Below are 13,748 nucleotides of genomic sequence, written 5' to 3' on the forward strand. Positions count from 1 at the left end.
GTGTTTACATATCCAGGGTATAAATATTTTGTGCCCATCAGCCTGCCTATAGCAAGGGTAATGCAAAAGTTATTGTATTATAAGAAATAATGTAGTACAGTAATGAAATACTGAATCTGTCACAATCCTGGAGAGTTCAATTGTTGCTGACCAAATGAGGCTTTGGAGATGAAAGGTTTCCCAAAGTTTTGCCAGGGAAAGTGGATATTAGAATGTCATTTCAGCTACCCATACCTTTAATTCTACTAAATGTTTTGGCATATGACTTTCAAGGAAAGCCTTGTAATGATTGTTTATTGATCACATTTAAATTACCCATATATGTGGTTTTATTTAAAGATAATGGGTTTGTCTGTGTGTGGGGATGGCAACAAAGGTCCTATCTTCCTGGCAATGGTTGTAAATCATAGTGTATAATTTATACGAGAGAGACCTGGTATATGGGGTGATGACCAGAAAGAAGCTTGAACATGTAATGTGAATGGCATCTGCTAAATACAGATGTCCCAGTGGTTCACCTGTTTGAAGTAGCCAGAAAATCGCCCTTTAGGGTGGATTGTATATGCAGAACCTAGTATTGTTTTAAGCATTTCATTGAAGGTAAAATTAAACTGCACACAAACACCTAAAAAAACAGTTTCAAAAATACATTGACAAAACTATCCATTGAGGCCTGAGATTTACTTCCTTCGGACAGCACTGTTAGATGTGAATTTTCTCCCCTGCAATTAGAGAACACGGCTAGGTCTTCTCACTGTCGCCAGCCTGTGATTGGACATTGAAAGAGCAGCAGTAAGAAAAAGTAATCTATTCATTTATTCTATTTGCAAGCAAACCTTGTCAGGGACATCTCAAAGTACTGCCACTTTTTCTTTTTCTCTTTTTCCTAAGCTGAGTGATGGAGTATTTTGACAAATGGATGAAATAAGGTAAAATATAAGTAATATGTTGCATTTCAAATATGTTTTGTATGTTTTTCAAATACCAAGTTGTAATCATTGGCATTTTTTTAATTATCTGTCTGTAATAGTGAAAATAGATTCCTTTAAAGAATGTTGGATGGCTTTTCACATCAACATAACAATCAAAGCTATTAATGAAGTGAGTTGCATATGCCAATCAGTTTTCAGGACTTGGCAAGTGTATTTACCTTCAACGTGTGCAAAGCGTGCCCAGATGCCTGGGAACCTGGCCATGTTTTTTATAATCACTTTATGTCTTGGTGAATTGCAATATTAGACTTTGAAACAGGTCACTCAAATATCTGGAATACCTGCAGTGTACATGGACATTAAGGTCCTGATTTATTAAAATTCTCCAAGGCAGGGGAGAATACACCTTTATCAGTGAAGCTGGGTGATCCAGAAAACCTGGAATAGATCTGGTCCAGGATTGAAAACATTTGCTAACAAATAACTAATGACTGATCAAAGTGTCTCCTCTCCAGCCTTGGAGAACTTTAATAAATCAGGGCCAGAGAGCTTGATTTATTAAAGCTCTCCAATGCTGGAGAGCATACACTTTCAACAGTGAAACTGGGTGATCCAGCAAACCTGGAATGGATTTCTTCAAAGTCATTTGCTAGCGAATGTTATGAATCCTGAACCAGATCCATTCCAGTTTTGCTGGATCACCCAGCTTCACTGATTAAAGTGTACCTTCTCCAGCATTGGAGAGTTTTAATAAACCAGGCCATACAGATTTCAGCCATGTGGAAATGTTTACACACACCAAAAATGTATTGACTTTTTTAACGCACTTACTATTGTACTGAATATACTTTGTACTACTGTGGAAAAAACAGCTCTATCTTTATCAGGCCACAGCACATTTTGTTGGTGTGAATTTACATCTCTACAGTGCAGTGTATCAAATTTTTAAAGACGTTTAGGCTGTTCACTTAGCAAAGTGAATTATCACCGACTTCGGCCATCCAACATGTGTAAGCATCATCAAGTTTTTTTTAGATTTCTTTCCTGGGATTAAGTATTTGAAAAGTGAACTTTAACCACATTGACCTTAAATGTAGAAAGATAGATCACTTTGCTACATGGAAAAAACCTAAATGCCTTTGGTACATCAACCCCTTTGTTCTGGAAGGCCTAATCATTGCTAATATGTTCTATGACAACATTTTGGTCTTGATTCAATGTTCTTTTAGCATGGAAAATGCTGTTTACTGGCACATTCTCAATGCAGGTAGAATTCATGCAATCTCTTTCTGATTTTAGGTGCATGACACCAATGTATTTTTTTTGTATTATGTTGTCCTTGTCCAAAAAAACACACACTTTCTCATTCAAATGTTTTTTTTATTCTATTACATTGCATTTATGTATAGATATTCATCCCCATTCATGTTTGCCTGTTCCTTTTCTAGACAAAGTTCTGATGTGAATCAGGACATGTTGCTGTTGTACTTTTCTCACATTAGGTAATATATAATATCAAAATGTCTGAGCAGGTTGCCAGTCGGGTGTGTTGTATCAAAGCAGCTCTGTACCGCATCAGCAGTCCTCTACTTAAAAGTGGACACTACAGGTCTGGCATTTTTACCTGATCTGAGTTCTGTCAATTTCTATCACATGAGTCTACTGTGGAATATATATACCAAAAAGAATAAATTAGGAACATTCTTGCACCGTTTTATATAGGAACCCTTTTATTGTACTTAAAATCAGTGGATCCTGGTTAGCTTTGTAAAGATTGATACATAAATAAAGCACAGCATTTTGGATTAGCTAGGTTTTCGTGATTAGAGAGTATTCATCCTGGGAGTGGTGAGCACAGTCATTTAATGGCGAAAGCACGCCTGAATGCCAGAACACTTACCTGTTCTACTAAGCTCACTGCCTGACTTTAAGCAGAACTAAACCAAAAAAAAAAAAAAACATAAAGTTACCAGGAGGTATAGAGTTTTGGCAGAAGAGACATGCAAAATTTTTTCTACTTAAAAAAAAAATCTCCTTCAGTGCCTTTTTGATTTTTGCCTACACTGTGCAGTGCATTACTGTTCATCCAAAGGCCAAGGAGGAAAGCTATGAACCTGGAAGTCTGCCATGGAGTCCATAGCAAAGATGGCAGTTCCAGGGCATGCAGTGGTCCCTGGACCTGTCAGTGCTGTTGGGCATCTGCAAAAATGTAAATGTGTGCCATAATCAGCAGGTATGTTGTGCATTTAGTTATAGTTTAGGACCACTGCTCCATTGGTTGGATATCCTAGAAGCTTCATAGCTTAAGAAACTAATTCAGCTAAAACTCTATAGATTGTATCTGACACTTATTCATTAATATTACATTGTTTTATACACAGTGGTAATGCTTAGTAACCTTGAACTTCGGCTTTAATTCTAATTTCTGAAAGGCTGGAAATTGAATCACTACAAACAAGAGCTTTTTATATCTGATAAAATTGTGTGGCTTTAGGGTTTTTGATAAAGGATAAATGTGCAAAGGTTCTAAAAATAGCTTCTCTGATAAGAATTTATTTTGAATATGAATTTAGCTGCAGTTATCTTTCTTCAATATTTGGACAGAGTTTGAGACACATTAATCACTCGATGTGCACACTAATGCTTTCACATCAAGATATACAACAACTTGGGTGTGCCTTTTAGAAATAAATCCTGCTTCCATTACAGTTTATCAATTTAGTAATCATTTAATGGAAAATGTTCATTGTAGTACAGTGTAGGCCCAGTTTTGTATTTTCTTACTAAATTAAATAAATACATAAAAATAAATAAAATTTGAAGTGCAATTACCTAAAAAAATCATACATTTTAATTACACTTTTAGAGAGAATGATTAAATGCTTTTATTTTTATATAAGGTGAAATTAGTTACTATTATTTGACAGAATAAAAAACAGTAAATTATTGGTTTTGTGCCTGACATGTAATTCCCAGAAGTGATACATATTATGCAAATATATATGCATTTACATTTTGTAATGAATAATATTTACATAATTTTATGGAATAGATGCCAAAAGTATGTTGTGGTGACCTTTGCACAGATTTGGTGAATTTGACATTTCCTAACACATTTTTACATTAGTAGACATAGTGGCATTTAGCCTTTTACAAACCTTTCCATCTAAATAAATAAATAAATAAAATGAAGTGCAGGTCTGCTCCCCTGATTGCTCCTGCAGCCCCAGCGTAACTGTAGTATGTGTTCTTGGATAGAGATTCTCTATCCAAGAAAACAGTGTTCTTAGATAGAGAATTTCTATCCAAGAACACATACAGAACAGCAGTTCATCTGCAGTCACAGCTAATTGGAAGCACTCGCGTGCCTCCTCCAATCAGCTATGACTGCAAAGTTCCCACAGTCAGGAGACTGTACTTATCTGCCAGGTGACTGTGGGAACTGAACTGCAGTTTCTCCATTGAGAGTTCATCTGCAGTTCAGTTCCCACGGTCACCAGGCTCATAAGTACAGGTGAGACTTCATCTGCAGTCACAGCTGACTGGAAGCACTCCCGTGCTTCCTATCAGCTGTGACCGCAAGTTCCCACTCTCCCTGGGCTGTACTTATTAATGATAAGTACAGCCCGGAGACCGTGGGATATAAACTCAGATGAACTCTCAATGGAGAAACTCCATTGAGAGTTCATCAGCTGGTAATTAACCTCTAGTGCCCTGGAATCGCAGTGGATTTTCAGGGATGCAATCATTCTTGCATCCCTGGGAATCCTCCTGTTTGCGATCCCTGGGCACTAGAGGTTAATTAACCTCTAGTGCCCCGGGATTGCAGTGGATTCTCAGAGCTGGAATCATTCTTACATCCCTGGGAATCCTCCTGTTTGCGGTCCCCGGGCACTAGAGGTTAATTAACCTCTAGTGCCTGGAGATTGCAGTGGAACTGCAGATGAACTCTCAATGGAATTTCTTCATTGAGAGTTCATCTGCTGTCACAGGTGATTGAAAGCCCTTGTGTGCCTCCTATCAGCTGTGACTGATCAATGATAACTGAACTCAGATAGGATAATGGGAACTGAACTCAGATGAACTCTCAATAGAGAAACTCCATTAAGAGTTCATCTGGAGTTCTCTTTTTTTTTAAACATATTTTTAAACACAAATTCAAAGTCGAATTCTGTGTTTTTTGGGTCGGGTTTGCCCGAATTCGAACCACCATTTTGGGGTCGAATATAGGGATTACCCGAATTCGAACACCAACAGTACATACCACATCTAACGAAAACCCCTAATAGTATAAAATCTTTACATGATTACCTTTATTTCACAAAATTGGTCATCATGCCTAATTTTTTTATTTTCAATAAATACGTATGAACAAAGCTACAAAACCTACCAAACTAAATAATTTTCTACTCCAATTTTATTTTTGGATCGTGTGTACATCCCATCAAACATCTTGAATTATACAGTACTGGAGAAGTCAAAGCTATTTTAATGAACATATTATTCCATTTTTATTTACTACTAAACGTCGTTGAGTCCACACATCAAGTCACACATCAAAAACTGCTGCTGGAATGATAGCATTTTGTTCAAGTCCTTTATTGGCTCCAGATGCGGCTAGGTTTTGGAGAGTGCCTTATGTACCATATGCAGTTCACCACTTAAGTATTTGCAGACAATAATGTGGAAAAAGCCATAAAGACTTTGAAGGAGTTTGTAATGCCAGATGTGTATTTAACCAGTTATTTTCTGATTTTATCATTGTTTATGCTATTATTTTCACTACATTAAAATTGGGCAAAGTATTTAACTTAAAGAACAAAAATTGTAGGTAGAAAATATTTACTCCGGCCGATATTTAATTGTTCCACCAAACGTAGGTAGTTGTAAAGGTATTTCTAAGTTAAAATGTGCTGCTTTTTGTACCGCTGTGCTGCATTAAACAGCCTATTCAAGTTATTAGTCGGCCTTAACACAGCATTATGGCACCGCACAGGCCTACTACACAGTAACCCTGCCCTTTTAGTGTTACCATATACAAAACAAAACACCATTGCAACTAGATTGATTTACTGGAAGAAAATACTCTACTCATTCAAGAAAATTGAACTATCAATCTGCAAGGGAATAAGGCTTTTATTAGTCTAATTACAATAAATGAGATGTTTTTTTTTTTTTATTTTACCTTTTGAGGTAAAGTTCAGCTATAACTAATTAGAAATAGGTAAAAGAAGAAATGTACTGAATAACAGAAATACCTAAAAAGACAATCATTTTGCAGATCTAATAAGTGGAGCCTCAGTCCTCCGTGGAATGCAGTTGTACAAGTATTAAACTGTAGTGGGATTTCTAGCACAATTCTTCGAAAAAAGCCTCCAGTGCTTCTAGGGAGACCTGTCATCGAGCACATCCTATGTAGGCTCAAAAATATTAATGTCTATGTAAACCTAAAAATACTTTTGCACAGATCGCTATGTTTGTGTATATTGTTTTTACAATTAGGTTGTTGGCTCAGTGGCTAGCAATACTGTCTTAACAGCAATAGGATCCCAAGTATGAGGATAAGCACACTCTATGTATGGAGTTTATATGTTCTCCCCATGATTGCAAGGGATTCTCCTGGCACTTTGCACATCCCAAATACATACTGATAAGTTAATTGGTTCCCTCCGAAATTGGGCTCAGGCTATGTTAAAAAATTATAAGAACATTATATTATGAGCTCCTCTGAGGAACAGTTAGTGAAATGACTTTGGACTTTAAAAAGTTCTGCATAATATGTTGGAGCATTATAATACAAGATAAAAATAGAATTATTGGCTCTTATTTATTAAAGCTCTCCAAGGTTGGAGAGGATACACTTTGATCAGTAAAACTGGGCAATCAAGAAAACCTGGAATGGATCTGGTCCAGATTTGAAAACATTTGCAAGCAAATAGAAAATGGCTTTGAAGAAATTCGTTCCAGGTTTGCTGGATCAACCAGCTTCAAGGTTGAAAGTATATCCCCTCCAGCCTTGAGAGCTTTAATCAGGCCCATAGAAAGGAAGTACTTTAATGGACAATCTCTGGACATTTTATCTTTGAACAGGTTTTTTATTTGTATCTGGATATTTTTGGCTCAAGTTTTTTTTTTTTTAAGCATCACAATTGTCACTACATCAAGAGTAGGAAATATCCAAATAGGGAGAACTGTATAAGTGAAGGGAGGTTCCTTCCTAATTTTTGACGTGACTCCAATAGGAATACGTTCTAACTCTTTCCCAATCTATTCAGAATTAGGTTTTAATTGCATTTTGAGTTTGAAAAAAGGCCCTTACTCATAGATGAGTGATAGCTGTTTTAAGGAAAGTTCCTGTGGGTTTCTGCTATACGCTGTGCTTACCAAAAGACTTGCACTGGATCTGACACTTTCCTATGTTTTTTGATACTGTTAGCACACTTCCAAAAATGTTTTCAAAGCCCAAGAACTACAGAGTTTGTGAATATATATATATTTATAGATATATTTTTTTTTTCATAGGTATTTATTGATTGATTGTGTTATCATATTGATTGATTTATGTTTGTTACTAGTATAATTTAAACCATACAAAAAGAACTAAGCATATTATTAAAATAAATTGTCTCAATAAACATAAGCTTCTGAAAGACCACAACTCCTGCTAAAATATTTTTAATGTTTTCAAAAGATTGCGGAAGGACACAGACTCTTAAAAAGCTGGACTTGAGCTTGAAATATGTTTTCACCAGACATGGAATTGTTGGTATGAAGTGTGTTTATAAACCAGTGCTACGTTTGTGAGAAGTATTTGTCTCATAGTTTTGGCATGGCAAAATTATTTTTCCAAATATGGTGGGAAAACAATAGGAGGTAATGTATGGAGGAAACATGAAAGTAAAGAGGTTAACCTGACCCTCAGCAAAATAAAATTTATTACAGTCATCAGCAAACAATTAAGCCCGAAATTCTTATTCGGCAGCTACTGGAAATTTACACAATAACTATTATTATTTCAACAAATATTTAGAGCATTGTTAAGGTTCCTATGGGACTGGGGAACTCTAAATGAGAAACATGAGTTGCACCATTTTCTCTTCCTGCAACAACAGGAAACTGAATAGAAATCTACTTCTGGATTCCTATAGATAAGCTTTTATATCAATTCAGTAATTTTTTTTAGTTTATAGAAGCCGTTTGTTAATCTTAACCCCTGGAAACAAAACCCAAAGGTGCAGGATTCCTTATGATACATTAATAAATACCTACTGATACAGACAATTAGACCCATACTTCACTAATAGATTATCCTAAAGGCTACATAATTCCAACCTAAATTGTTATTTCAATCAACCTTGTCAAGAGGATGTGAATGGGGAATTATTTTTACTGTCCACCTCCATTATTTTAGCACACCGCTGTTTTATAGGATAAATGTAATACCTGGGTATAGTTTATACCTACATGCATAACATCATCCTTCTCCAAATTTTATACTTCCCTGTTCTCACTCTCCCTCCTCCTTACTAACTCACTAATTTCTCTTTTACCTCACAAAGGATAGGGTTACATTTTCATCGGAGAATAAGTTTACATTTCCTTATCCTGAATTCCTGTTATCATCTATGCTTACTATTTGTCATTATCAAATAACTGCAATATTCTTAGCACCATCCATTTTTGTGGTGGACTGGATACTTTCCAATATCATTAATGAAACAAAACCACCTACCGTTCTAAAATTAGCCATTTGGTCTGCTGACTATTTTTGGATTTATCTCTTACTTTTTACTGCAAATTACACGGTTACTACACATTTATACATTTATCATAAAATCATAAAAGTTTAATAAACATAGTACAGGAAATGACAGTGTACAGCAAAAGAAGTATAACATTTTGCTAAATATGAGAACAGCATAAAAGAAACAAGTATGTTTTGTAGTGCAAAAGTTTCTCATAAGCACACACTATTCTCAAAGCCTGCCTGTAGAATAATAATACACACTGTGACATATTGTTGCAATAATTTCCTAAGGGATAGTGTCATACTGGGACAAGTGTCAAACTAATGCTTGATTTGGTTTTTTAGGTTTCCCTTGAGATTTTTACGGATGGTAACTATTTCCTTTAAAACCAGTATCCGTTCATTCAACTATATTCTAATCAGAATCCTAACTGAATTGCAAGTATTGCTAAAGTACTGCATTAACATTTACCAATATTTTTATTGCTGTTTTACCTTTTTCATTCCTTTGTGCATTTCAGTGCCAGTGAACTCTACATTACTCTATTCCCAGGCAACGTGTTCTCACTCCAGTGTAATAGTGATCAGGACTGGCTTCCTTATAACAATGCCTGCAAAATATATACTGTCATGGATCCTGTAGTATATATATATATATATATATATATATATATTTATATATATATATATATATATATATATATATATATATATACAAGAAGAAAGAGAGAGGGGTGTGGGGGGAAAGTATCTAGAATGAATTGTCCTGAATAGGATTAAAACCTAAGACCTAACACTGCTGAGGTAAGTGTGCCAGCCACTGAACCTTCTCTTGTAGTTTCTGTTGCAGGGGGATATATTATTGTCACCTCATAGGAAAGAGTACCAGAAAAAAAATTACTCACTGCTCATGCAGAGGCATTTCTTCCTCTTACTGACAGAGCACCAGACTAGGTTCACATTAATTTTGTGTAAAAAGGCCATTATTTTTGTTATAGTGGTAATACAACACATCCACATAATTGTTTCTCTTTTAGAGTTGCTTTACACTCCTGTGGTGAAGAATTGTGCAACAAAGCACCTAACAAAAGCAATGCACTCAAGGCAACTCAATTGTGCTGCAGCATGCTACATAGCAATATTATGTGTCATGTTCTTATGTTATGAGGTTCTTGCAACTTCTGTTTCAAGTAGTAACTTGCTTTTAAATTATATGGCAGTCTTTTGTTCAATATTTTGGTTTCTTTCAGATTCCCACATGTACTTATCTCAGCATTGGTCACTCACCCATGGACAGACAGACTGGTAAGGCCGCAAGGATTTGGGTTTCCAAGTAGACTTTATTAGGTTATGGGTTTCCTTTCAGTATACTAATGATGCATTAAAGGGGGTTACATATCCCACTCTACACAACTTTAAAAGTTGTTTTTTGGTTTGCTGATCATATGGTTAGAGATTGTGTTGCACTTTCAGTGGAGTCAAGAGATTTCCTATACACTGATAAACAGAACTAGAATCTATTCTGGAATTGTTTTATATGGTACACTTACACTTTATAATTTACCATTGTTCTATAAACAAAACATTGACACATTACCAATGTTGCAAAAATTCTTCCAACTGACAATAAGATGTCATGTCTGTACTTATATAACCGCATTTCCTAAATACAGATAGGTACAAATTACCCCTTTTAATACAGATCTGCCCAAGTCATGTTGATTGGAATAATCTGGCACAATGACAGGCAGGTAACTATTACATAAAATCTTAGTTTTGCCATGCTTATGAGTTTCTTTTTTTTTAAGGCAGTGCACCCTACAGCATTTAGGACTGAAGACACAGTGCATAAGTTTGAACCCAGCAGGAAAAAAATTGTGATATTTACAGGTTAAGGGCAATTCAAAGGATTTTTTTTCAGTTTTGTTCCATTTTATTTCTATAGTGATGTAGTTCATTATACAGACAAATAGCCACAAAGAGGTCGCAAATTGTAATAATTGATGGCTATCGTTATGACATTTATTCCTTCCTGGAGTTTATGAATCACTACTGTTGTGCGTAGTGATTGGGAAGAGCCACCTCAATTCTTGTCATCACCCCTAGCAGAAATTGCAGTGATTTTGGCTTGAAATAATGATTTTCTGCTTCCAAGTATTTGTACTTTCAAAAGATGACAGTTTTGCTTTTTTATTAAACACCTTTGCCTTATTTATTCTCAGCACCATGGAAATCTTGATTTGTTAAATCATTCTGTGGAAGTAAAGTCATTAGGAATTTTTGAAAGCTTTCATAAAAAAGATTGATTCCGTGCTTGTAGACAAACTGAGATATTGACATGTAGACTCTCTATGACATCTTCATCAGTTTACCATTACAACAGCATAAACTTAGTAACCAGGGGTTTAAGAATCAGGTTTACAAAAACACTTTTTGTTTATGTTACCCTAAATAAATGTAAAAGTTCTTGTTAGTGGGAAATAAAAACAAATAAAATATACCTTTTCATGGGGTGCATCAATTTTCTTTACCATACATAGAAAACAACAGATGTATCTACATGTCTAAACTGATAACAAGTCAACTTTACAATAGTTAATATTGTAATATTATAATATTTTTAAATATATTTATTTATGTTACATACTAAAACAAAGAGAAATACCACCAAAGAAAATAAAACCAAATATCAAGCTACTAATGCTATCTAGCAAACACTACAGCTAAGTTTAAATTGTAGTTTGTACTCACAATACTTTGTTTTCTGCAATCTACTGTAAACAGAACCAATTGAGCACACACTGGGCCTGATTTATTAGCGCTCCACAAGACTGTAGAAGATAGACTATTATAAACCTCGGGGATCTGGCAAACCAGGAATGGATCCGGTTCTGGATTGAAAATGTTGCCAACTACCAGCAAATCAATTTTGAGAAATCTATTTTAGGATTGCTGTTCTCCAGACTTGGAGCACTTTAATAAATAATTGATTCATTATACACACAGACAAATTGATATTTATACACACAGACAAATATGAGTTCAGATTGCAAAAAACAGACATTACCAGCACAATAGGTAAATGAACACATAACCATCCCAAAGCCATTCCTTGGAGAGAGCAAGGGTTGACATTCAGTGTATGTATTCCAACATCTGTGTAGAGACCTCATGAGCTTCACGAAATACTGTACCATACTACCTACAGAAGTAAAGAAAACTACACACTGCACACACAGATGTTTAACAGACAGTATAATTATTGTAGCTATGTAATTATTGCATTGCATTATCTATCAGATTACTGCACAATTTGGGGATTTGTTTGATAATGTAATACATTTGGACATTACAAACCAGCTGTTTTTTAAATACACTTTTTAGATCCTGAGAAAGAAGATACACGAAATTACCATGAAATGTATACAAAGGTAAGTGACCATTAAATAACAAAGCTTACCTAATTCACTGACAGGCAAAATGGCACGATTTCTCCCCCTAACATCACTGAGGGGGGTACTGTTCCTCCGAATCACATCAACAATAAAGAACTAATATTCCCACTCACATTAGTGATAAGTCATTATTTGTTTCAATGACTTGATGATGGAGCAATATCCCTCCTCTCACAGAACAATGATGCTGGAGCATAATTTCATTTTACCAACCACTGACCCTGAGAATCTTTTAACTCCCATCGAACAAAAAGCATTGGGGCGTTTTTCAACCCACTTATGCCAGTGACAGTTTTTAATTACAACTAACAGTGATTTTTTTTACTTTCAATGGCCACTAACACAACACATTTTTTACTCTCACTGGCCACTTACATTGGGGCACTTGTTACTTCCTTTTGACCTCTGGCTCCCCAATAGTTCGAAGGAAAATAAATTTTCCTTTTAAACATTTTTTTTAGTCTTAATTTTTTTTTTGTTATCATTATTTCCTGTTTTGGATGTGTTGGGAATAGTTAGAACTAATATACAGGACTCAATGTAGAAATATTATTTATTCTATATTATAAATAGAAATAATAGAAATAAACCTATTCTTAGTAGTTTAGAGAAAAGACCCCTATTATTATACTGCTGTCTCTCTCACACACTTTCTTTTCTTTCTGTTATCTCTCCAATAGAGTCTTGGATGGCAGTAAAAACTTTTTTTTTTTTCAAATCAATGGGCTATTTAAAACATACATTATAAAAAATTTTTCTTCGTGAACAGTAAACAAAATTGCAGATCTTCCATCAAGTCCCTTTGGTTTTTAGTTACATTCTAGAAGTATTACAGTTCAATACATGTTAAGCTCTGTACTTCTGACCTGGATACGTATCACTTCTATGTATTTATGTTACCAATGTTTTATTATATATTTTGGTAAAACTGGTGGAATATTAGTAACTTTCTATATGGATCACTGTCTTGAAAATCTATATAATAAACAGGTTTTGGTGCAGTAACATCTGTAAGAACCTTGGCTCCATTAAACTTGGTTTTCTAGTGAGTCACTGTGTAAGCACACACTGAGCCACCTCTGCTTTGTGTTTTAGGGGATTTATTAAATAGTGATTACACAGCAATAGCACTTGTTCATTCCAGCAATAACTATGTTCCAGTTGATAATAGTCTGGAATTATCTTGCTATGTAAGATAAAGTAAGCACAGTCCTGTAGTCATGTTCAGATTTGATATTGATTTTGATACGTACTTAGCATAACAACTGCAGACAAATTACATGTCTGCAGCAGTCGTGGGTGGCATCTGGCTTAGGATATTAGCAAAATAATTCAGACAGGTATGTGTACAGAATGTATGCACTATGCATATGTAAAGCATAAATAGCCCATGGGAGGTTGGTGAATAGATTTTTTAATGTGTGTATCTTATTTACAGATTAGATTACAGAACAAAAAAAAATGTTTCACTTTTAAAGTAGTCAAGCAATCCTTACTATATGTGCACACTAGGTTTATATATTAGATCTAGTACAAATAATTGGGAAACCAGTTGTTGCCCCTATTCTCAAGAAAAGTTTTTGTTTTTTCATTTCCAATGCGCACTGTTCAGTG

General features: G+C 35.0%; 1 long non-coding RNA gene across 1 annotated transcript; it reads left to right on the forward strand.

The window, feature by feature from the left end:
• Positions 1–889: 889 nt before the first annotated feature.
• On the forward strand, positions 890–12,110 carry LOC140331591 (uncharacterized). Its single transcript, XR_011920947.1, has 3 exons — positions 890–929; positions 9,930–9,984; positions 12,064–12,110. It is a non-coding gene; the product is annotated as an uncharacterized lncRNA (long non-coding RNA).
• Positions 12,111–13,748: the final 1,638 nt, after the last annotated feature.

This window comes from Pyxicephalus adspersus, chromosome 5 (assembly GCF_032062135.1).
Source record: "Pyxicephalus adspersus chromosome 5, UCB_Pads_2.0, whole genome shotgun sequence".
In the NCBI taxonomy this organism is placed as follows: Eukaryota; Metazoa; Chordata; class Amphibia; order Anura; family Pyxicephalidae; genus Pyxicephalus; species Pyxicephalus adspersus.